Genomic DNA, 26,999 nt, shown 5'->3' with positions numbered 1-26,999 from the left:
TTCTAACTTTCTTGCCACCCAAGCGAATTTCTCGCCTTTTTCTAACTTTCTTGCCTTTTTCTTGCCAGTAGACACTCTGAAAATAATTTAAAAATTGAAATTAACTTGGAGTGTTCAAAGGCTCGTTTTTTTTTAATAGCATAAATTGACTTTTTACCATGGCATAAGGAAGTAACGTTAAATTTTGGGAAAACAAATTTCAAACACCAACGTAAGATCTGAAGGAAGAATAGGTAACCAAGCACTTCTGCTGCTATGACAGAAGAAAAATTTTTTTACGATAACGAACAAAAGACCATTCCTAGCAGTATCCCTAACTATGGTAAAGCAGAGGACGAGTCCTGTGTTCATTAAAACACAGAAAATAAAAAATGAAAAACAACAAAAAAACGCACCGATATCCGAACTCGTCGAGCAATAATTCACACTTATCCGTAATTCAACACACCTCGCGACTCGTGTAAACCATTTCGGCCGATAAATCATTCAACTATCCAACATGTTCGGAGAAAGCTTCGGTATAAGTAAGTAAGTACATGGTATATACGAGAAAAATGAAAATATATCGTCGATATATAGCTGCTACTGCTGCTGCGAAGCAGTACACAAAAGTCATCTAATACGGATAAAATATCACTAATGATGTACTCGACGGCTATTTATCAAGGTCGAAGGCACGTGCTGTACATACACTCTGGCATCGTTCGCCATCTCTTCCACTCCGTTCCCAGCCATCATCATTCGCTAGTTTTCTTTCGCTATACTTCACGCAGCTCTCAGTGGAGGAAAAAAATCCCCTTTCTGGGGCTGTGAAAAACTCTTTTAATTAAAAAATTTTTCCAACCCGTTAAGGATAATTTTTAAAGAATAAAACGCCAACTACGCAGCACCATACATACGCTCGAGTAGCGTAACAGCGTCGTCAGGTGTATTTAATGTTCTTGCGAAGAATTTGAGCGGTGGCCGCCTCTTCGTGTTTTTTTTGTCGTTTTTTTCTTCTCCTTTCGCTGATCCACACTCGAGCATTTCTTTTAAAAAAGATTGCGTCTTACCCTGCGTACCCCATCTATAAAGACCACCATGACCAGCCTTTGCGTAGAAATCCGCCTGGTTATACAGAGAATTTTCTCAACAACCGCCTCATACCCAAGCCTAGTCAACTATTCTTTTTTTCTTGCCTCTTTTTTATCAGATCGGGTAATCGAAAGACACTTTTTTTCTCTTCCATTTTCCGAACCGCAGGCTAAAATAGTCTTTTATAACATGAAAATACGACCGCAATCGAGCTTGCTTTTTGTACCGAGCGGTGTGGCGGAGGCGAGACGGAGACACGCTACTTGTCCAAGATTACCATCGCTACTGTACCGCCACCTCTTGCTTAGCCTTTCTCGCTCATCTCGCTATCTGTTGTGTAGTATTTTCTTTATACTAAATTTAATTAAAAAACTTACGCATCAAAACGCGCTCTCGCCCCCGAAAATGAATTAACTCGAAAAGCAATAATTTTTCTTTAAAAGTGCTCGCGTTCCGGCGCAATTAAAAGTTACTAGCTACATAGCATAACATAGGCGCTGTAGTACTGTACTATTTCTTCTTCGTCTTCAACTACTACTACTGCTGCTGCTTCTTCTTCTTTTAAAAGATACGTATTATATACAATAGGCAACAGAAGCAACTGAAACATCACACGCCCAACAGATTTCTTCATTTCGTCTTTAATACGCTCGCTTCTCGCTGTTTAAATTAATTTTAAACAACGCTTTCGCGTAAAAAAAAGGGAAATTTCGAAAATATAATATACTACTTTTTTTTTGGCTGCATGATTTACAAGAGCATAGACAACAACGTATCAGATATTGTTGAGAGTGGAGAAGAATTAGCTGGGCGTTTTCAAATTTGGCGACATGGGAGGGTACTGTACCCAACGTTTTGCAAGCACCATTCCGCACCAATACAACACGAATGAAAACGGAGGTAAGTACAGCAATTCGACTAAGGTCAAATGTCTAATGGATTGTCTCAGAGGGTCGGCCAAGAACCTAGTCAACCCATGATGCATACAATAACCCAGCAGCACTCGAAACGATTTTCATCGACGAATTGAAGGACATTCCAGAGGCCTCAGACGCTCGAGCCTGCAAAGAAAACGTAAACTAAATCAAGGGAATATTAAAAAATCTGTCCATGTTGGGCAAAGAAATTAAGACCGACTCCACCCAAATTCGGAAAATTCTATTGAACAAATTCCCGAAAGGAATATTGACCGCCGCGGTCCATGAAATTAATAAGATGACCGGAGGTAACTTTACCTACTCGCCCCAGCAACTAATCGACCAGCTAGATTCTCGCATTTCGACAGGCGAACACATTCAACTGAATAGGGAGGCACAGTCCTACCCCATTAATACTGCGGCGTTGATGATCAAAGAGAAAACTGCCTCAAGAAAAGGCCACATGGCAATGATTCGCCATCGATCAGGTGCATTCTCTGAGGCAAAGAGCACCATGCGTCTCTTTGCCAGCAATACTCCGATCTCGCCGCTCGCAGAAAAGTAAAACGAATTGCCGAATTGCACCGTTGCTTCCGATGTACAGATGCCAATCACAATAAAGACTCATGTCAGGTCAGTGTCTTGAGGTGTGACAATTGCGTCAATCCAGATCACGTGACGATTATCTGCCCCAATTCTACGTTCAAGAGTGATTTATATGGTGGCAAGTCATCGGATAAATTTATTTTCAATGATTCAAAGATGATAGAACTTTTGGAACCAGGCGATGCAGTAATGGTAGATCGAGGATTTTTCATTGAAGACGAACGTCTTCAACGCGGTATTATTGTTATTAGGCCGATGTTTGTTGATCCCGAAGAAAATTGTTTGGTGGCAGAAGATGACGAGTATAGTAGGCAGTTGCATCTGCTCGTGTACAGGTTGAGAGGGTAATGGAAAGACTGAAAAACTTCCATGTCAGTATGAGTAGAGTTTCCATGACATTTCACTTCCCCCTCACTTTCAACCTTACGAGCGCCCCTAAAAAAGTGCTACAATGTATAACTCGACAGTCTGACGCATATCATCCTGAATGCTACCATCAATAATATGCGTATAGGTCAATGAACTGCAGGTGGTAGAAGCTACAGTCCCTGCTCAACACTTGGACAGTGGCAGGTAATATATTCAAGATGAACTAACTGTTGAATGAACCTGAGGGAATAGGAAGGTAAAATTTTCAAGTCTGAGGAATGACAGTATTCAAAACAGTCGTTTTTATTTTAATAACCGGTGAATTCGGATAAATAGTAGTTTTTTTACTTTTACTTATAATTTAAAAAATAATGTTCGGAATGTGATTCATTTTAATTTTTTTAAATTTCAAGATTTAGAGGCGATTCAAGAGATAAGAATTCACAAATCTCACAACCTTCACTCCAACTTCGATGCTGTGTGATCTCGAGGTAAATTAAGTACTCTCTAAATTTAAAGCAGTCAAATTTCACTGCTTAGCAGTCACGACATTTTGCCTTTTTAAAGCAGTAGTTTTTTTTTACTGCAAAACAGCGAAAAATTACTGAATTGGTCAGTAAAAAATCATTTTGACTGACCAATTCAGTAATTTTTCACTGTTTTGCAGTAAAAAAAAACTACTGCTTTAAAAAGGCAAAATGTCGTGACTGCTAAGCAGTGAAATTGACTGTTTCAAATTTAGAGAGTATACCTATTGCTCATCAATTTTGTTTAGTTTAGTTTCGTTTTGTTGCGTGCTTGTGTTTTTTGTAGTGGTTTTTTCAATACCCAAGGGTTAATAATTTTTATATATTTTACATTATTATTATTCAAATTAAATTATTTCTATGTTACTTTTTTTTAGATTGATTATTCAAGATGATTTTTCATTATATTATCAATTTTAGTTTTAAAACTTCATTTCGCACAATCTCATTTTCTTTCTGTGAATTTTTTCTCCCCTTTGGTGTGTATCTTCGCGAGTGAAAAACTACTCTTTTAATTTTGTTAAAATCGAATTCAAATTCGGGAACCATGACACTATTTATACTAGTATACTGATCACCAAAGAAAAGTGTCATGAGATTAGTCAGAGTACAACGATTGTTACTTACGACCAACCTTTGTATATTCGAGTTAGAGATATCACTGAATGTATTGGCATACACAATGTTGTTGTTTGATTAGGTGGTTTCCACCTATTGATGTCGTTCTTGGGCAGTATAGGCTACATTATGTCGAACACTGGTTTGAAGGAAGCTTTAGGTACTGTATTTGCTTCACTCTCTGTGGATAAAATGCTCACTGGGCATGCGTACGCAAGAGCTATTCGAGGACATCTCCTTATTTTTGAATCGTTGATGAGTATATGTTGTTATGAACATTGAAATTTGTGAAGAAAAAAAAACTCTGCTGTTGGAAGCCTTCAAAAATCTTCAAAGTAATTCATCAAATTATGATTCTGTCGTTCAGAGCGAGACATTTCAAGAATTCTATCAAATTTTGGATGCAAAATTGTTATCGTTGACAGCTGTAGGACCTACTGCCGCATTATGGGTGCAGTACATACGAATGGTGATTTTAGTTCTGAATTTCATTCGAGCAGAACGATCGAGCAATTGGTACCTACACTTGAATTGTAATTGTGTGCATTGTAGAGGGGCATCATGCACAAACAAGGAAGAGATGGAAGATGTAGATGACGGTGAATCACCATTTTAATTTTGTAGAAAAACTGAATGGAATTTGTTTTAGATTGTAAACAAATACATAGCATATTCTACAATTTCATATGTGGCTTTTATTTTTACTTAATTTTAAAAAAAAGGAAAATTCTGGAGGGGCTGAGGGCTTTGGGGAGGTTTTGTGAGTGTAGCAGAAAATCTGACGCCATATTCGTGCTCAGCGGTATCGAATCATAAGAAAACGACACCAAAATCGTCAAAATAAGTATATTTTCAAAATATTAAAAATTAAGGTGGGGGCTGAGGGGTCCGGAGAGGCTGTGTGGGTGCAAAACATAATCTGACGTCATATTCGTGCTCAGCGGTATCGAATCATAAGAAAACGACACCAAAATCGTCAAAGTAAGTATATTTTCAAAATATTAAAAATTGAGGGGAAGCGGACGGCTCTGGAGGGGCTGTGTGGGTGTAAAACCAAATCTGACGTCATATTCGTGCTCAGCGGTATCGAATCATAAGAAAACGACACCCTACTCATTGATATTCATGTTTCCCAAAATTGCAAAATCACCCCCACCCCACCTAAGACACATTTTTCCAACTTGTCAGCACGGCGAACCAAAACGGGAATTTCGAAAAAATTGCATGATGTTTGGGGGTCAAAAATATATCCAAAAAACGTATTTCTAAAATTAAGTAGTCGAGACTGTCGAGTACAGTAGATAAAAAAAATTATTACCATGAACGCGCATCCGTGAAAAGTAGTATATAACTCGATCATTATATATTATTATCGGATACATTTAACGTTGGCGAGAATGGCAACAGTGTGTAACGCGCCGCCAACGTTTCTGTACGCTGATTTCGACCATCTTTCAATCTAGGGGGTGTAACTCAGCGGTAGAGTGTCCGCTTCGCATGCGGAAAGTCCTGGGTTCAAGTCCCAGCTCCTCCAAATTTTCGAAAATTTTTTACACGTTTTTTCGCTGTAAATCGATTCTACGTGAATTATTACACCCGAATACACCTTTTTCTTCACGTTTCCGACAGCCTGAGGAAGAAGTATTGGAAGAAATTTCTCAAGAGATGTCATCATTTCGGTGCTGAGATTTTTGTTCCTGCCTTTTTTCAATTTAAGTTTTGTTGTGGACAGGTCAAGTCCTAAAGTATTATCTAAAGTATGCTGTTATAGGGGACTTTTTTTCAATTTTCACTGTAAATTGAAAAAAAAAATGCAAAAAATTTCAAGCTACGAGAAAACGAAAAAAAAAATTGAAATCAGATCCAGCGCAACGAATGACAAACCCTATCAATCTCCAAGGTACACTCGACAAAGGCTCGTATTAACAAAATCGAATCAACCCATCACCAACGACAACTGCACAGACACAAAAAACGAGCCCATCTTCTAAATACCAACCTTCCCCCTCCCTCCACCTCACTAAAAAACTCTAAAAACAAAATAAATTAGCCATCACGGTTTAATAACTCAAGAAACACTTCGAAGAAAATACTTTTTACTTTCGTACAGGGTGCAAAAAAAAAAGTACGTAACATGAACACATTCGACCTATTCAAGCGTTAAATCGAGAAGTGCCTTCGTTCGAATAGAAAAGGCAACCAATCTGCAAGAAATGGAAAATAATTTCCCTAATGGCGTTGTTCTTGTATAGTTCTCTATCAAAAGAAACACAAAGCGAAAGGAAAAACAGAGAGGAAAAAAATACTCTTTCGTACACAGAGAAAAACAAAAACACCAGAGACAGAATGGTGAATAATAACGGTGTACAAAAAATAACGTGGGCATGGGGCAGGGCGCGGGGTATAAAAATAATACCTAACGATGAAAAGCTTTCGTTGTAAGCTTACAGTTACATTATTTTCAATGAAAATTCGCTTTGAATCAAATACTTTGACAAGCCAGCTACTATTGCTGGCGCTGCCGTTGCTGATATTTCTGCAAAAAATTTCATCGGTTTTTGGTAATTTTCACTTCTTCGATGATTTCTATAACACTTTTGACTTTTTCTTATTTTTTATATCGTTTTATTATATTTTTGTAAAATTTAGATTTCGGGTAATTTTTTAGTCTTAAGATCGGCTCGCCAACCTACGAATCAAAACTGACAATTCGTGATCATAGATAATTTTTTCTCAAGACCAAAAGAATTTCATGGGATGCTAAAATAGAATATGACATAAGAATTTTCAGATTAATTTTCGAAATAACTTACAGAGAATACGTTCAAGTATGTAAAACCACTTCTTAAACTTCAAGTATGAAAATTCAATTTACAGGTTGCATTGATAAGATTAATGCAGGCTCATCCACTGAGAGTTTAATTTTTACGAAAACACGACTCGTCAATATTCGCAGCTTATATTTTTCATACCCGGACACCAATGATGTATCAGAAGTCAAATTTAAGGAAGTGTTTGTGTGTTATGTTTCCAGCAGTGGCACTATGCTGGAAAAGTCATTTAACAGTGTATCTAACGGATTATTTTTTGAAAAAATCACTACTTTTTCACTACTTTTTTCACTACCTTTTCTCAACCAAATTTTCAGAATGCCATCCACTCGGCCACCTCCCACCCCCCCCCCCCCCACACAAAATTAACAAAGTCAAATTTTTAAAAAAAAAGTTGATACTGGAAGAAAATTTGTAATTTCAATCAAAATTATTGAAAAAAACAACACAAATAAACGAGTTTATTACATTCGTTATAAGACAAGGTGTCAAACAAAATTTCAAAATAAAAAATCAGGACTTTGGCAGGACATTTTTTAAACACTAGAGATTTTATAAAAAAAGGAGCCGGCAGGAGGCTAAATTTTAAATTAAGAATTTTTCGCTTTCAGTTTTCCAATGTCTTCAACATCCCACAATTTTTTTGAAGCAAGCCGATGTCGAAAATTTTTGATTCTTTTTCACGTTAAAGGTTCGTGCTGATGTAATGAAACTGAGCGAATAAAAAACTTTTTTTTAACAAACCAAATTTTTAATTTTGAGAAGGAGGTAGCCTACATACGTGTTAAAAACGATGTTTTTTAGTGTGACGAATTGGTTAATTATAAAAAGTTTATTACTTTGCTTCAAAATTTTGAAATTCAAATAATTTTTTCTTTGAAAAATTCAAAATTGAAAAAAAAGCAAACGAGCCCGAGCGAAGCGAGGGCAGAAGCTTCTAAAAATGCATGTTTCGAGAAGTGAAAAAAAAAAATTCTTCGTGCAGGAAGAAGTTTATTTTCCTGATTAAAACTTTGAACATTTCTTGAATTTGAACAAAAGTTTTTCACGAGGAAAAAGAGTAAACAGCCCGAGCGAAGCGAGGGCAAAAGCTCTCAAAAATGTGTGATTCAAGCTCTAAAAAAGTCGACAAATGAGCTCTTTTCTACGGAATAAATATCGAGAAAAAGGAACGAATTTGAATTTTTTCATTTTTTCACTACCTTTTAAACAAAATTCACTACTTTCACTACCCATTTTAAAAATCACTACTTTTACACTACTTTCACTACTTTCACTACTTGCACTACCTGTTAGATACCCTGTTTAAAACCGGCTTCAGCAAGAACTAAAGAAGCCATCCACACAAAAGTAAGCAAGTAATCTTTCTCCCACGTTTACAGGACACAGCTTCCAAATGCCTGATTACACTAATGAAAGAACCAGCGAAACTGATTTGATTCATTTCAATTTAAATTATTGTATTTTTTTCGATTTTTAAGTTAATATTTTACATTCAAGATCGTTTTGCATTTGCACCATTTCTGGTGAGTTCAATTCGTTCGGTTGTTGTGGGAATTACTGAGTCGATGTGTATTCATTACTCAATACGAAATGCATTCTTTTCATCCATTTTTAAAGAAACTGTTTCACAATTTTGTAACCGTCGCCTTTTCACTCGACATTTAAGCATATTAGAATTTAAATATAAATATAATTTCAAAGAAGAACTTAAGAGGAAGTTTTTATTTGTGATTTTCTGTTTCGATCTTGGTTTTATTATTGCATTATTTACTACGTCGTTATTTTTCGTTTCGTTCGCATTTTTTGTTATAATGTGGTTAAATAGTCTTTTTTATTAAATATGCATAATTTAATAAAGGAATAATTCCCCTCAATTTTTAGAAACTGTTTCAAATTTAATTTTTTTCTTTCAGTTATGGCTAATTTCATTGCAATAAGAAAACGAAATGAAAACGTTAGCATGAAAAATTTAGTGTAAGCATTTTATAAAGTGAAATTAAACATTTTTAATAATATGTAATGTTTTTTCCGATGCAATCGTTTTACTTGAAAATCGTTCTTCTCATTATTAAGAAGCAAAATTTTTATCATAATTTTCTTGTTTTTTTCTGTCACCAAGTTTTGTGGGTATTTTCCAATTGAAAAATACGCAGAAAATTCAAGCAAAGAAGTCGAAGTACCTACTTGACTGGGTGATCGTAGAATTTCAGTTGGAAGGATCCAATAAAAGTAAGAAATTCATTGGCCAAATCAAAGAAGTGAAAGATGGCAAACTCGTTGGAAACTTTTTAAGAAGCAAATTCACACGCAAAGATACCGGCTTCGTTTATAATTATCCAGATGTTCCTGATAAAGCGTCATTTTCTTTCTGGAATATACTCGAAAAACTTCAGTGTCCGGAAAAGTATGGAAGAGAAAGAGGTCAAGGACTACTGAAATTCAATGTTCATGCGAATAAATTGATGTAGTTTCAAGTTTTTAAAGCATTAACATATACTTTGTACCCAATGGTGCTTTTATTTCGTGGTTTAGAATGTCAACAATTGGGGTGTCAATTTCTGGAATTCACTGTCAACTATAACTGGGGAAAATTTTGACTAAATTAAAAAAATTAAAAATGATACATAATTTGAACCAAAAAAAAAAAGGAAAAGTACATTAAAATGTGCCCAAAAAGTTAGCCTGATTATTGTACCAATCACTTCGAGAAAATAAAAAATACAAAAAAAAAAAAAAAATTTGTGAAAATTCGCTCTTAAAGTATCAATTACTGGTGACTTTACCCTACAGTTATCATTCGATACGATTTTTGCACCGGAAAAAAATGCCTACGCACAAATCCAATTCTCATCGTACTTAACTGACGATGAAAAAATATACCTAAATCTCATTATTCGTGCAAAATCATCTGCTGCACTAGCACCAATAATAATGCTGCGGTAAATGAAAATATAACCAGTAATTGTGCCCTTCCCACACCCTGTTCGCCATCATCATTGTTACACACTGGGTTAATATTCGCGTGATATATATTTTTCATTACGCGTCTAGCTCGACAATTCCATATACAAATGTAATGAATTTACAACATCGAATTGAAATTAATAACGAGAGTGAAAAAAAAAAACAATATAAGCCGGCTTGATTGTTCGACGACAGCCTAAGGATACACGTTATATAGTCAATGCTGACAGTACGCAGTGATATATGGTGCCTTGCTCTGTCTATCGATCATATAAAAATAATACCCGTCGTCTGTAACTCTGTTAATAACGAAAAAATACGTACTTTTTTTTCATTTCCATTTTTTTTTCAACTCGTACATACGTACAAGCTATCCTCCAGCACACATATTACAGCTATACGTAGTAGTATTTTCGCGCAAATACCCTGCTCTTTTTCTCTATTCAGGCCTTGTTATGCCAAGAGAAACTCGCCCTCATTGCTAACTATTCCTCACTTCTACACAGATGGTAATTCTAAACCAGCCGATAAAATGGGAAATTTTATTCACAATTTCGCTCCGAATATATCATCTCTCTTTCGTCGGCACCTTCTTTCTCTTTTTCTCTATCTCTAACCCTCTTCGGGCAGCCTCTTCTACTCGACGTTATCGTATATTATAATTTATTTGCCTTTCGTAAATAAACGAAGCGAGCTTGTGTTGTTTTTTTTTTCAAATTCGAACAAAACTGGAATTATTGTTGAGTCGAGTGTGTTAAAAAATTCCACATATTTCAAGATTAAACCGCGTGAAATAATTTTGTTGAAGATATATGAAATTGATTCGGTTCAGTACTTATGTGGAAGGGTCAAGAGCTATAGTAAAATTCAGATACGCGAATTCATTTTATTCGCAAATCCAAATAAGGCAGGATTGCAATCGTAGCCAGGTTCACCTTAAAAATCACCATACCTACACTCTGAGCTAATTTCAACAGGATACTTTCCAAAAAAATTACACCTTTTCAAAATGAACCTTACACTAATCATAACAGATACGTCAGTCGTCTCGCTCAAACGTATACCTACAATCCTACATACACACGTAGGTAATACTCACGCCACGTACTACGAAGATACGTATTATTTCTAGGACACGGGCATAGTAAACTCGTAACCAACTTGCCCTGCTGCAGGGATAACACGTAAACGTTGAAAAACCTAGATGGGGTAGCAATTTTTTCTTTTCAAAATAAAAACCAGCGATGGGACGGAGTATAAGCGAGTACCAACGAGAGAGAAGCAAAGAAAAATACGATACATATATATGAGGAAAAGCAAAAACGTGACTCGGATGTAAGCTTCAATAAGCTCGGATTTCGTCGCGCAATTTACCTCTATTGCCTCGTACAGTACAAAGTATTTTTTGATTTACGCTCTTTCGACTCGGCTATGGATTGAGGTTACTCTTAGACCCGTTGCATATTATAGAGATGCCTATTCTGCGATTATCTATACGTACTCGTACATTTTTGGTGCTTTCCTTCAACTGCCACTTGCTTACACATTCATCAGACTAATTTGGAAATTAATTTTCTTAGAAAAAATTAATCTGATGAATTTCCCACTTTCATGTATCCCAAATGTATTGTTGATGAAACAAAAGTTGATCATCAGCAAATCGTATGAGTTATTCTGTATTCAACACTGTTATACTACTCAGAAACCAATACGTTCGATAAATTAATTATGTAATATAAGTATCGTAAATAATTATGATGTACATATAATAATTTAAATAATATTTATATTTCAGAGTTGTGCCAAAAATGCAAGTTGCACAATACAATTGACAGACGAAGATGTATATCTGGATTTATACCCAAGTCCTCCTGAAGACAGTTTTTTAAAAGAACTTATCATCATATCTTATTCATTAAAGAGCTGAAAGTACATAGGTACAGGGTACACTACTGGTGCAGTTTCTCTGAAGGAAAATAATTTTTTTGATTAAGTACTCATAACTTACAAGGGCAATTCTGAGTCAGTAATGAAGATTATGGTCGTTTGATCTTTCCATTGTACAATGGATTTGATGAAGACTTTTGTATCCGGAAGAAGTGCCAGTAATCCCATTGGTTGGCGCTATTTTGCCAACAGACTGTTTGGAGACAATGCTTCGAATCGAAAAAATTCGACATCATTTCATCTCGGATGATAATCCGTACCTGTTTGCCAGATCCGGAATGTGTAATATCAATTTTGATGGCTATACCTGCATCAAAGACTGCGTGAGCGCGGCAGGTATCGAAAATACGTCTATGTACATTGTACACCTCGAGCAAACTCGGGAAGTTCATAGCCACAGAGATGCTCTGGTTTAATATTACGGAAACGCAACGCAAACTGTAAGTACTAGTACATAAAAGCTTATAAGTTGAAAGAAAAAAAAATCAGGCAGCATTATCATTCAATTGTATTTTTCAGAATAATAGTAATTATTGTAAGCATTTGGGGTATGAGTAGTAAGCGGGGCACTTTGGGGGTCCTGGATCGGAGCTAGCCCAAATAGTCCCGCCTACTTTTTTTTCAATTTTTTTGTATTTTTATTTTTTATATATTTTTCAACATTTTTCATTTTTTATAATTTTTTTTACATTTTTTACAATTATAAAACTGAACAAAGTTTTTTTCATGATAGTGTGCATAATCGTAATCGAATGCATTGCAATATTTGGTGATGGTCATTTCCGAATAATTCGTGAATAAAATCAACCAATTTTAAAATACTTAAATCTAAAATATGTTTTTCTTTTACAGGAACGATTCAACCGATTCAATCGATCACATTATATGTAGTATTGACGACGAAAACGACGACGACTATGAATTCTAATTTTTTATTTTATCTAAGTTTACGTGGAACGATTCGTTCGACTTAATTATATAGGAACTGAAAATTTAAAAAAAAAATGATTCAACCAAAGAAAAAAAAGATGACGACGACGTCAAGAAACACGGTTCTATTATTTTAAAATGACCAGTCTACTAATTGGTTCTATTATTTTATAGTTTTATTTTTCAAGTGTTTGCGAGTGTGTTTGCGTAATTGTTATTCGTATGTAATTGTTAATTTGTCTGTCGTCTGTCTGTTTGCCTGCCTGTGTGTGTGTGTCTATATAATATATGTGTGTGTATGAATGGATGTTATGTTGAAATGCAATGCATTTTTTAATTTACCTAAGTCAAACATTGTGATATGTTGAAATATTTGGATACATTTTTTTACAGCAGGCTGTGTGAAAAAATTTATTTTTAAAAAATCAAGTTCTTTTTTTTTAGTATCTAAGTACATACAGGGGTAGGCATAAGTTAGTATTCCGATTTGCATAAACAAAAAAGTTGATCAGAAAAATATCTTTATTTTGGAACAATAATCATTTTTCAAGTTCTGTTTGGTGATTCTGGTGGTTGAAGGTCTCCTCTTTCACGTCGCGTGGTCAAAAATCGCCTAAAATGAATTGTTGACTGCTCAATTTTAATTTAGAGCTGATTATACAGGTCCGAATTTTCGTGTTTTTCAACATTAACATTGATTTTACGAGGAAAGTATGCATCCTATGAAAAAAATGCCATGAAGGAAATTGTAGAGCATAAAATTTCCTTTCTGCTCAGAGCTGGTTATTTTTTTGTAGGATGCTTTGTTAAAAAGCTATTTGCGAAAAACAGAGATGTATGGGACTTTTAAAAAGGTTCTTTCTTGCTGAGAAAACCTATGGCGAGGTTGCGCCATTTCTAAGTTTTTTTTACGAAAAATGAGACGAAAAATAAAGCAATAACCTCTCGCATGCACGACTGAAGTGACACTGAACACTATCGAGGTCATTTGCCCCATCACCATGGCAACGCGCCCACCAACACCCACGCAGTAGACAATTAGGAGCGCGTGCGCGTAATTTTTCGATAGCGAATACTAACTTATGCCTACCCCTGTATAACGTTTTATATATTTTTTTAAAATCGTGTTCTCCTGTTCGTTACACTTATAAAGTTTCATTATTATTTTCAAATAAATAAATTCAAAACATTTTGCATCGTGCAAGTCGCCTTATGCGAGCAGGAGTGTTTTTGTTTTCATCGGCCCGGGCAATACGCTCATAATGATAAGAGATGTTGAATTTCCATCGTTATAAAGATTTGGATTGAACCTCATGTGATTACTAAAGTTGCATTTTTTCTCCTTTCCTTTTTTTATTATAATACTTACCTTGAAATAACATGGCTTCACCCAAGATTCAGAGGTACGAGAATTTATAATTAAAAGTTGCGTTCACCCCATGAATGATGATGAAGATGATCAACTTGAATCATCAGAAAAAAATTGACGAATAACGAAGAAGCAAATAAAGTAAAAAATCAATGTTAAAAAGTTAAAGTAAGTAAGTATTTTTATTTAATTCATTTTTGCAGTTCAAAGTGGAAAATCTTCACATATTTGCGCGCACGAGGGCACTTCTTGAAAGACTCGAGAAGGTTGGTCGCCCAAAACATATTCACAAAGAACAGTGGACGTATTCGACGGATCTTACTTATTTGAAAAAATTGGTAAAATCATCCTGTAAATTGTTGCAAAGGGGCAGAAACATGTACATAGGGTGCCTGAGGAATGGTGGTATAAACTTCAGATTTGGATACAGCCACCGGGTACGACTAACAATAAAGATTATGTGAAGGTTTGGCGCATTTTCAAAATTTAAGGGGCAAAATATGTTTTCAAAATCCAATTTTGACAATTCGGGGTCAGTAGTACTTTGAAAAATGGACAAAATTACATATTATAACTTTTTACCCAACTTGCAAATTGAAGGGGCTAGAAATGATTTTCAATTTCAAAAAACTGACATGAATAAAAATTAATGCGAAAATCAATACTACGTCAATAAAATGTAAACAAATTTTGTTATGAACTTTGTTTTTCTTACTCTTAAATTTAAGAAGTTTTTAAAGCTCGAAAGTTGCAAAATATCTCTATTACAAGAAACGGATCCGACACGTGTACTGCCATTTGGACCAAAAGGAACGCCGGAACGATATTGTGCTAAGTTTATTTGCGCAATATTCGATTCTAAGGATGGATACCACCTGTTGAAATCGATCCATATACAGTATGAATTTATAATGAAATTTTTAAAAATCAAAAATCGTTGAGCTTCCAAAACTTTTCAAATTTTAGAGTAAGAAAAAAAATGACCATAACAAAATTTATATATTTTTTGACGTAGTATTCATTTCCGCATTTATTTATTTCATCGCGAATATTTAAAATTAAAAATAATTTCTAGCCCCTTCAATTTGCAAGTTGAGTAAAAAGTCATAATGGGTAGTTTTGTTCATTTTTCAAAGTACTGCCGACCCTCATGGTCAAAATTGGATTTTGGCTCTCAGATTTTATAATCTATTTGGCCCAACTAATTTTTAAAATAGGCAACTTGTTCATCCTATGTTTTTTTTTTTACTCGTACCGGGTTATATTCAAAAATGAAGTTTGTACTTTGTACCACCATTCCTCTGCACATCCTTTATTGATGTCAGTAGAAATTCCAACAAAGAAAATCTCACAGTTTTGGTTTGTGGAAACGCAGCTGTATTTCAATGTTAGAAATATTCCGAAGCTAGTTGTTTTATTGCTTGATAATCACAGCAGCCATATTACACTTCAACTGAGTAAGTAAATTCTGTCATGAGAAAGGTATCATTTTTGTAGCCTTACGTCTCACAACTGTACACACATACTGCAGCCTCTGGACGTCAGTTTTTTTCCCCATTACAGAGTAAAATTTTCGTAAAGAAATCAACTGATTGGTTCATCAAAGTACAATTTTTGTACAAAAAACTATATCTATAAAGGTGAGAAACTGTTTTTTTGTTTTATTAATTGGAGCCGCGAAATCGAAATGTATTATTTGAAAAAACCCTTTGCTGCTGATGTTGCAGCGGCAATCGCAGCTTCTCTATCTTGTTCTGTATTATTACTGATTTGATTACTGGCGTTACCGCCCGTTGTCGTTGATACTGAAAGCACGTAAAACTAACTGTAGGAAAAATCGTCACATATTTCTGACTAGAGGTGGTAACGAAATTCACCAATGGGTTTAAGAACTCCACAACGTCTGATTTGACGAAAACATCTCGATCTTGGAGTTTAACAGGTAAATAATTGAATTAATTCAAAGAACTGTATCCATGTGTATTGTGCTTACGTGTACATTTGTTATAATAAATCTACATTTTGGACGCCATGTTGACGTACAGTTTTCACTAGATATAACTGCGCACAGTTGCAAAGAATTTGCTGCCATAAAAAAACAGGAAGCCTACCACGGAAACATCACGCTTCACGTTACGGATAGCCGACGAATGGTGCACCCAAGATTTTGGCGATTTTTAGGCATGTAATTGATAAATTTTTAATATACTTAAAAATTTCTATACGAAGCTACGCGATTTTTTGACTATTACGTAAATATTTTTATATACGTACCTAGTTTATTTTTGGACTTATATCTCATCAATATGTTCATGTTTCAGATCCCGATCGAACCCTCCCCTACGAACCATCTCTCCCTTCTCTCTACCAGAATCACCTTCCTCCCATAGAGACCATGTTGAATCCTTCAACTGCTTCGAAGAATCCTGTAGCTGCCTCAAAATTACCTTTTGTAAGATTTCGCTGTTCTGGGCCACCACAGTCCAAGTTACTGACTATATAGACACGATAAACGATGGAACTCAACTAATATGGCCAATTTGAGTCTTGATATCTAAAAGTAGGGGTACTTATTCAACTAGGTATTTATGGTGGAATTACAATTTGCAAGTTCATAAGAAGCCTTGAAGACATGAGTGCCAAAAATAATTGAATTTTCTCCTATTTAAATAAGTCATGTATTTTATTAATGTCATTTTTGTACCCATGTCTCTATGGCTAGTTTTGCCGTCCGGGAGTTTGCGCCGTTTGAAAATCCTCCAACATCTACTCCCTTAATAATGAAGACAACGGTGTCCCAATCAGAGCAAACAAAAGAAATATCCGGAAAACATCTCAATTACAGCGAAGCGGACGAATCATTGGAAGATCAACACCGCGCTTAAGAAACGAAATTGGTGCTAAACTTTCAATTATAATGTTCCTCCAATTTTTCCATCTCAACAAGAACACCCTTCATAACATTGAACTGAATATTGAATAAGAAAATCACTTCACCTCACCTATCTCTATATCGCATGCAAACAAAAAAAAAGGACGACGTCGATGTAGGTATCTTTACACAATCTACATACTCGACGAACCTCTTTTGCCTGAAGTCTGTTGTACCTACTGGTACATCATCGATAATAACTTACACTATTTCCTGAGCGGTATGTTGGAAAGGACTACTCTCTTTTACCAAGCACGTAATACACACGCCAATTTCCATAAAGCTGGAAAAAGCTCTCGAGCACTTGGCGCAAATAAAATTAATTATTATTCATTCGTTTCTTTTGAAACAGGGTAGTAAAAAAAAAGAAAGAAGAAACACAACCTCGTATTTCGAAGAATACCCTTACGTAATACGCTTCTCTGTACATTACATTCTCTGTGTGCATACCCGACAAATGAAATTTTCTTCTTTTACACTCCTGCATCACTCTATGCTTATCCTTTTTATCCGGAGTAACATCCTAATCAACCGTTTCACCGATACACCGAACAAAACAACGAAAAAAAAGAAAGAAAAGAAGAACACCAACTTGTAAATTCGGAGTAGGTAGGTGAAAAAAAAAACTTTTCTACCGCAAATTCAAAAGGAGCACTTTCATTTTGTAAAGTTTTCTGTATTCCGTGTTATTTATCGAGAAGCGTTAATGCAACAGCATCCATCATTTCCACATTTTATCCCCTCTTTCTCTCGCTATCTTTATTTTTTATATAAAAATGAAACGAACGTAGATATTAAATTATGGCTTTATTTCGACAATATTTCTATACTTATTTTCTTTTCCGATATATATAAAGGTATAAAATTGCGGAACCTTTAGAATTCAGATGGAATCTAGCGATACACACGAGTACTAGAGCAGTTTTTCAAGTACGCCGGTGTTTTGCCATTTCCTACACTGTGGAATATAAACGTAAATAGGTTGTATTATGTATAGCGTATAGCTACATGTTGTAATGAATGAGTATGCATATGCAAATACAACAAATGACAATAAAGTACTGTTTCAGCTCGTTGCTGCAGAGAGACACAGAGACAGACTGACCCTGCATCGCTGAGTCACTGGTAACATCTTCCTTAATCATCTACCTGCCTAGTCTCCACTTACTTATTTACATTAAGTTAAGTCAGTAAAGATGATTAGGTAGCGAATTCGTATTAAAAAATTATATTTTTCACTGTCTCATTTTTTTAATATATTTTCATTTTTATCGTGATGTATACTTAGATGCGAATGCGTTGACATTATTGCTTACCAATTACTAACGAAGAGATGTGAGATTAAAATGCACTCTACATTACACAGCAGACACAGACACATCCTTACAGAGTACATACAACTTCTTGCTTGTTGGTGTCTTGTTCGTTCTTATTTTCTTTTTCGTTTTTAATTCTCTATATGACTTAAAATTTTTGGTTTTTGTTTGTTTTTAAAAAAAATCTATCATTATTCACGTTTTTTATTCGTATTATTCATTTAATTTTGTTGTGTATTGAGGATTGTCTTGTGATCAAGAAGAAATTTTTTATTTTCATTATCAGTGTCGTTAATTAAAATATCTTAGATTGTGTTCGAATTATTCGTTTTTAGAGACTTAATGTTATGCAAACAAAATAGTAATATGAGATGCTCTGTTTGTAATGAATTTACTATCAATAAAACATTTGATGTGGTAGGTACACCTCAAATTATTGCATGTTGAATAGGTACACACAACTATGAGACAGGTACAAAGTTGCTTCCTGGTCAAACACTCAAGAATTTATATGAAACAGATTTATTTATGAATAATTGTAAATACACGCTTCAATCAGTTATATTTCATAATTGAGAGTATACTACTCGTTGACGCGGTGGTCCAGTGTTCTCCCTTGCATGGTATTGGCTCTTGGTGGTCGCAAGGTGCCCCACTGCTCTATTACCGAGCCGAAGTACTTACAGTCTATTTTATTTGTTGCAGGCTTAATTTGATAGAAGGCATGTCCAGAGACGACATGCGAAAGAACCTTGCATAAGCGATATAATAAAAGAAGGGAAACGTCTCAAAGGACTTGTGAAATTGAAATTCTGCCGAGACGCATATCAGCTGCTTGTCCATGAAGAGAACACAAAATTCAACGAGCAGCAGAGACATAGTGTAAGCATTTTATTTTCTATACATATTTTTTTCTTTTGGATATTATAGGCTATAATAATTGTAATGTATCAGTATATGTATTTCAATTAATTTTATTTTTCATTTTCATGCACATATTGGTGATATCACATGGGCTACACCATAATTGCACTAGAAGCAACACTTGTCTAGACTTTCATGACTACACTTTCTTGCCTGGACTTTTCAGTACCTGGGTGTTTCTGTAAGTATCAGGGAGACTTCCGAGAATTTCTACTGTAAAGGATACATAAGGAACTGTACTAGATAATTCGCGAGTGTTTTTTCCACAAAGAAGAGGGGTATGTGGATCTCTGGTGGTCATTTTTTCAATCCTCAAGCAAACTGCCAATAGTTCGTTGGGTTAGTAAAGTTTTCTGCGCTTGTAAGTTGAAAATTGTTTGCTTCTTGAAGATTTCATCAACACATCTTCAAAGTGCTGCAGTTGTCTGTATAAAATGTTTTACTGCTCTTCTTGCTGTCATTTTACACCATTCTTCAAAAAATACTGCTGCAGAAATAAAATTGACTAGTCTTTGGGTCAATAGTTTCGAGAAAGAAGTTGAAAGTTGAACTTTTTGAAAATTTTAGTTCAAGCATGGGACAATTGGTGAAAGTGGCACCAAAAAAGAAGTGGATCGATCTGCAAAACCACATTAATGGTATTGTCAGAAGTTACGAAGAATACATATGTTAAAGTATCAATTTCTAATTTCAAAAATATGAAATTTTCAGTTGTTTAGTAGAAAAATTTATTACAAATTTATTACTTAGCTAAGTAATCCTTTGTAACGTTTTTGAATATGGCCTTAAGTGGGTTTCATTTTGTTGCATAATAACACGCAATGTAGATAGATATGTTCTCAAGTTTTTTAGCTGTGAATTTAGCATTTTTTTTACGGCTTTACTTTTCCTTTGTGAATTGTGTCTTGTGCTAGTGTGATTTGAAAATAGATTTATTTCGTGATTTATTCCTTGTTTTGTAATAAAAAAATATGACTACTACGACAGAAGAAAATAATGGTATGGATAGTTCATCTGCAACTTCCTGCAGTCAGGTAAATTTAGAATAATATTATTAATTTTTAATTTTTAAAATGAAAATCCTAAAACATGTCTAACTAATATGTTCACATATGTATTACCATGATATATCACGTGTTTATGTTACCATGATGGTATTCAGTAAAGAAATTCATAGATTTTAGTAACAATGATTTGGAAAATTCTCTCAAACGTAATTGAGAAATTGGTTATTCGAGTAGATTTTTCTTCGAGGTTTTTCCATTCGGAGGAATGACCGAGACCGGCAATGCTCAAATTTCTAAAAAATATTAGATATTATTTGAGCTGTCCTTACGAGTACTTCTATTATTCTGAGCAGATTCTACTGATAGTGAGAGATCTCCACTCGCATCCACAAACTACACAATTCGAGTAGAATATTTAACCAAAATTGAATAAATACCATCGTGAAAAACCTCGGCCACACATTGCCTATCGATAGGTACACCCACTTTCCATCCATTTATCGTGGAGCATTGCGAATAAGGGCGAAGACTTGAAGAGAGACAGAAACATTAGAGAAATAGAGACTGACTACGCTATAAATTCAAATCGGTATGCGGAAGTGTACGATGTTCGAAGAGCGGTATTTTCGCTCGAATAAATTTCGATAATCGTTTGGCGTTCGCTCGAGAATCTATTCTCATTTAGTTTGCCGCTGCGGCGTGGCGTGTCAAAAATCGAATCATTTTTTTCACCGCTCCATCGCGCTTCTTTCTTCCGTTATTAGAAAAGCTGAATGAGAAAAATCCGCCGAGCCGTCGTCGCCATCGCTGCTCCAATTTTCAACCAAGAAAACGCCTCTGAAACCGAGACTGTTTTCATAATTCATTCTACACGAGCGTACAACGCGACATATCCTATTATTTCCTCTCTGGCGAGAATCTCTTCTTAAAATTCTTATTAGTTTTGCTGACATCTGCGTGTAATTTTAAAGAAGAAAAGGATAGAAATTTACACTTTCGCGATCCAGTGTTTGGTTATTGTAAGTATTCAATTCTGAACAGAATTAACAGACACTCGTTCAGGACACGCTTCTTGAGAGTGAAATTGCAGGAAAAATCAGAGTCGTGTTCTGAACGGCAGTGACAATTTTATGGATTTTTTAAAACTAAAATTAAAATTAAAAATTTGATTTTATCAAGTTGATTGGTATTTATTATTTATTACCAAAGAATTTTTTAAAATACCATTTCCAAATACAGGGTGTTCCAGAATAACCTTTCACATTTGTTTTTTTTATTACTCTGAGAGAAAAATGTTTACAAAAATTCTTTTACAACCAAAATGAAGTAGAAATATGCCGTTTTTAGACCGTATATTTGAGTTTTCATTAAAAATGAAGTTTTAAAAATTTTTCCATCGAGATATTTTCCTTCATTTTTGACACATTCAACCAAACATTTTTTCAAATTATTGAACACTTCTCTTCCAATCAGTTGCGACTCATGAACCTAGAAGCTGTTTCAGAGTCCTAGATTTATCTCGATACACTTTTGACTTGGAATAACTCCATAAAAAAAAATCGCAGGCTGAAAAGTCAGGGGATCAAGGTGGCCATTAAATTTCTGGTTCAACACGTCGACCATAACAAAATTATTTGATGACCGAAGTGCTCACGCGCTAAACATATGTGTACATCCCTGGTAGTTCCAACATGTTGGAAGGAAGTAAGTAACTCTATTACATCGCGTCTGTCTTTTAGTTTGGAACAAGAAACTCGTTTAACATTTTGCCTTACCCCTCACCGTTACTGTTTCGTTAAACACACATGGTCCCACTATACCGAATTTAGCCACGCCCAACCAAACAGTCAACTTGGCGGAGGTTTAGATGTTTCTCAAGTATTATCAACTGATTCTTTGTACACTAGAAGCGCACATTCCAATTATTCACTTCACCATTTAGATAAAAATGAGCTTCGTTACTGATGAGTAAGGAGTAAAGAGTTACAGGAACCTTTATTTTTAAAAAAGGCCTTCACAGTAAAAGCACACTGTACAGCCATCTACTTCTCCAGGGCAAAAAATAACTATTGAAACATAATTCGGCATGCTTTGGCTACCTAGAACCGCCTTTACCATTCCCCTAGCTCCACTTGAACACAGATCAGTGGTTACCAAAATGTGAAAGGTTATTCTGGAACACCCTGTATAAACACAACACTATTCTGTGTGGGTGTCAAAGAAGCAGTGTTTGTAGTTTGGACTAAACATACTGTTCATTTTGAGACCATTGAACAAAATGAGAACATGTGGGATAATATGATAGCAGGTTGTAAAGACTACTTCTATAATGCTGTGGTACCAGAGCCGCTTGGAAGATATTACACCACAAGGAAGTAGCATTGTCAAGAGAATATAGCTCAAATTGAGAAATGCCATGCTTCCAGCAGAATCCATCATTTGAGGAAGTTACGTAAACAAAAGTTACGAAACCGCGATGGATTGTATTCGAAAAGAAGTCGGAGACTCTCTTATATGGATTTCTATTGATGAATTACTAAAGTAAGTAGAGTGAAACTAAAGAACATTTTTACTACTATCTATGCATTACAATTACTCCTATAAATAATATTATTGTTTTCGTACTTAGAATCAAAATAAAGATGAGCACAAAAATAATTGATTTCTTAACAAAATCATTGACCGCAGTGAAGAGTAACGTTACAGTTGTTGAATGTGTACGTATGATTGACTGGATTCAATTTTGTACTATGTACGTAGGTAAATCATATCACAATTTTTTATTTTTATTCATTTTTTTAAATTAAGAAATGGAAAATTCAATACTTTTGAATGCATTAGAACATCCAGTAAATTGAAAGAATTATTCAACGTTTTACTGGAAATATCGCCAACCACACCACCGGTCATTCCAACATCTGAAATAAATGAAATATTATTCCCAGCTTCACTTGGGCCATTTCGCGCACCAATACAGCCAATTGGTAAGTTTTCTTTTATCATTTTTTAAAAAATTATGCTGGAAACTCAAGGTAAACGAGGAACTGTAGAAATTTCCTCTGTCTTGATTCACTACAAAGCTTTCACAAAACTACTTTCGCGAGTAAGATTGGGAATCTCAGTAACTTGCACTTGAAAATGAGAAAAAATAGGTTTCGAGTATATGAAAATGTTTCACCTCGATGCTAAAAACTACATACGAGAACATTTCACATATTCATCGGTCATCAAACTCCTCTCTATACCCAAAAATTACGCAAGAAATCGCCCAAATAAATTCAAACGAGAATTTTCCCATATCTAACGATATCCAAGACCCTAGAAACAATAAACCGACCAAAAATTCCACCATTCGCAACAACTTAGGTGAACTAGCACCGAAAACAGTATATGCAATTAAAGGAAGGCGCGGCGGTGTTATTCTACCATTATGCTAAAGGTCGATAATACCAACCACAAACCATTACACAAAGACCTCCTAGAAAAGGCAGAATGAGACTACGGTACCAAAAAAGCAAAACAGCGCGCTTATAGCCGAAGGCGAAGTTATTAAGAAATTCGCTTTAATAGCTTTTCACGCGTAAAAGAGTAAAACAACTTTTTAACGGTCCCGCGCAGCTCCCGAACCCAACAGGCTTTGCTCGCCCACCTTTTTATGTAGGTACGAGTAGGTAAGGTATATAGCAATACAGCGCACACACATACAATTACCATCGAGTAGATAACACTCGGTATAAAGGCCTCGGGTATAATCGACTAATTTGAAAAGTAGGTTTTAATTAGAAATAAAATTCGATTACGTTATGGTTTTCGTGTCTCGTTGCTGATTCTCTTGCCTTTCCAAAAGTATCTTTCGTAAGTTCAGCATCCCTTAACAAACCAAGAGGTGATAGTACGCTGTACCTAATGGTCTGTAACGCGGATGATCATTACTATCGTACAGAATTTTCACTTCTATAACCTTATTTTCTTCCATCTACATTCCATTTACCATCACATCACATACTTGGAAGAAATTTACAATTTTTATTGAGAAATTTCATGCATGAGATGAAGAAACCTTGCACGGATTAGAGTTTTGTATAAAAGGAGTATGATGATCAATTTCAAATTTTTTCACATTTTTGATTTTGTGCTCTTGCCGAATGGTTGCGCGATGTTTTTCAAAAAAAAAGGGGGGGGGGGGTTCATTTCAATCCGGAAGTTACGGTTTTCAATTTCAAGGAAGAAGAATAATATGGCTTTCTTTTCTCAAACCAATCTCCCTATTATTTGTGATAGCGTAACCACTTTTTTTTTCGCAACTAATCCGAAAACAGCTTGCGAAGTTGGCCGAAAGAAAAAGGAATGAAATATCACGTCCAGTTCCGGATCCGGACAGCGGCGCTGGCCCTAGTGGTCTGCAAGGCTCTCCCGAAATACCAGAATCGGTGGAAATACCGGAGCAAGTACCGATGGAAATACCGGAGCAGGTACCGATGGAAATACAGGAGCAAGCCGTGAGAATACCGGAGGAAGAACAAGAACGGGTGGAAGCTGCTCATGTAGTTCGGGAGAGCGTGGCAGCCAACCCTCTTGACTACCGTGATGTCGAAGGCGATAACGCTGAACACGCAGGCAACTTGGTAAGATGAAATTTATAATTATTTTAAGAAAATTAATTCATTATTGTCTATTTGCCCATTTTTTTTGTTTTAGGTGAACCCACCACCGAATGGTACGCCAACGAATGTTCAAGAATTAATGTTAGTTTGAATTTATTCATTTTTGAAGTGTCTTTGTATTTATTGATAAATAATATGAATATGTTTTGTTTCAGGTTTTGTAAGCTATGCGATCCGGTTACTCGGTACCGCGGTAAATATGCTCTTGACAACCATATTTACTTTGCCCATCCGGAGGGCATCAGCAGGCAGGTAGCCGATGATCAACATTACAAGATGTGTTACGTGTGTAGTCAGCTTTCCTCCGATATGAAAACGTACCATCTTCACTTTCGTAGTCGACACCCCTTCGACGAAACCCCACTGCATGGTGACTGGCTTCCGCAAACGAAAAGAATACAATGGAGTGGACACTTTCAACAGATGACACAGTTTCATCCAACGAAACGGTGTCATTTATGTAATTATATTTACGGAGCAGTAAGTTTCAATTTTTAAATGTTATGTAGTACTGGCCTTCATATTGTTACCTACTAATTCTTTGTTTCCTTCTCAGCATACTTATAGTTTTATTACCAATATTAGAATAAGCCCCCACCATACGAGGGACTTTAAAAAAAGGAAAATACCTTAGGTATGGAAGCACACCCAGGGAACTGAATTTTCTTGTGAAGAAGGTAATTATTTACTTATTGATTCTTACATAAGTTTTGAATAAATTAATTGAAAATTTGCATCCTCCAAACAAACCCAAGCCGATCCCTTTTCGTCGCAGAGAACGCGCACGCCTTCGCGAGACCGGTTACGCTAGGTTACGCATTGAGTGTTGTCTTAGATGTTGAGTAAGTATCAATATAGACTTAAAGTTTTAGATTTTGTGAGTATTTTTGAATAAATCTAATTTGAGCGATTTATTAGATGACAAACAATAATGTACATGAGTAAGTATCAATATAGACTTAAAGTTTTAGATTTTGTGAGTATTTTTGAATAAATCCAATTTGAGCGATTTATTAGATAAGAATTTTGAGGATAGGTGATAGATTGGTGATTTTGAATGAAAATCAAGAACTTTCATGGCCAAATCGAATTTACATGGGTGGCCATATGGCCAAGCACTTATATCTCAAAAAATGTCCTGTTATATAATTACTATTGCAATCAAAGTGATTTAGTAAGTAATGTTTCATTTTCTTCCTTTGTCTCTCAGGAAACAGTTGATGAAACCTCAATATCATTTTTGCAGAAAACTGGATTTCGAAAATGGAAACAAGAAAACTGAACAAATAAGGACAAATCAGTACTTATATATTTTTTTTCTCAACAGAATGGATGAATTTATCAGGTCCATACCTATGATTGTGTTTAAATTGCTCTCAAGAAGAAAATTCAAATTCTGCATAAACTGGGCCCATGGTTGGTAAGGACTATTCAAGCCAGAAATAAAAATCAAGGTTTGGTTGATGATTTGGAGAAGTTTTTAAAACAAAAACTGAAATCTAAGAAAGAAAAAAACCTTGCAACGCGGGAACGGGAAGTTATTGTACATATGGATACATTTCAAGAAAGAAAATTGGTACAAACAAAGCGTTTTAAAGAAGTAATATTCTAAAGTTTTCTGTTCAAAACATCAAAGAAATTATTGTTAAGTTATTGTGTAAAAATGGACTAGCATTGCGTAAATTACTAAACGCAATTGTAATGTATAAGGGATTGAACTGCAAACCTATAAATCAAGAAAATGTTCCATTTCTCATCAATGATTATGCCGAACGGATATTACTTTGAATGTTGTATTATCATAATGGTTGATATATTTCAATATTTCAGGGATGATGCTCGAGACTGCCAACCATACGAGGATAAATATTCAATTTTCCCATAATTCTAAAATGGTAATTTATACTCTTGGCGATGTTCCGGTGACTTGCGATCATACTGGTAAAAATATAAAGCGAATACTCATGGATTGCTTGAACATTTTTGATATAAAATCTTATC

The 26,999-nt window shown here is 35.2% G+C and overlaps 1 protein-coding gene and 1 non-coding gene across 2 annotated transcripts in view; one reads left to right on the top strand and one right to left on the bottom strand.

The window, feature by feature from the left end:
• Window positions 1–26,999, bottom strand: part of mib1 (mind bomb 1) — a 327,741-nt gene that overhangs the window by 120,035 nt on the left and 180,707 nt on the right. The gene's annotated exons all lie outside the window — the stretch shown is intronic.
• Window positions 5,574–5,645, top strand: TRNAA-CGC (transfer RNA alanine (anticodon CGC)). The gene has a single exon. It is a non-coding gene; the product is annotated as a tRNA-Ala (tRNA).

The sequence above is a fragment of the Planococcus citri genome, chromosome 1 (genome assembly GCF_950023065.1).
Source record: "Planococcus citri chromosome 1, ihPlaCitr1.1, whole genome shotgun sequence".
NCBI classification, from domain to species: domain Eukaryota; kingdom Metazoa; phylum Arthropoda; class Insecta; order Hemiptera; family Pseudococcidae; genus Planococcus; species Planococcus citri.
Note: the sequence above shows the minus strand (reverse complement) of the source record. Positions and strands in the feature narration are given on the sequence as shown.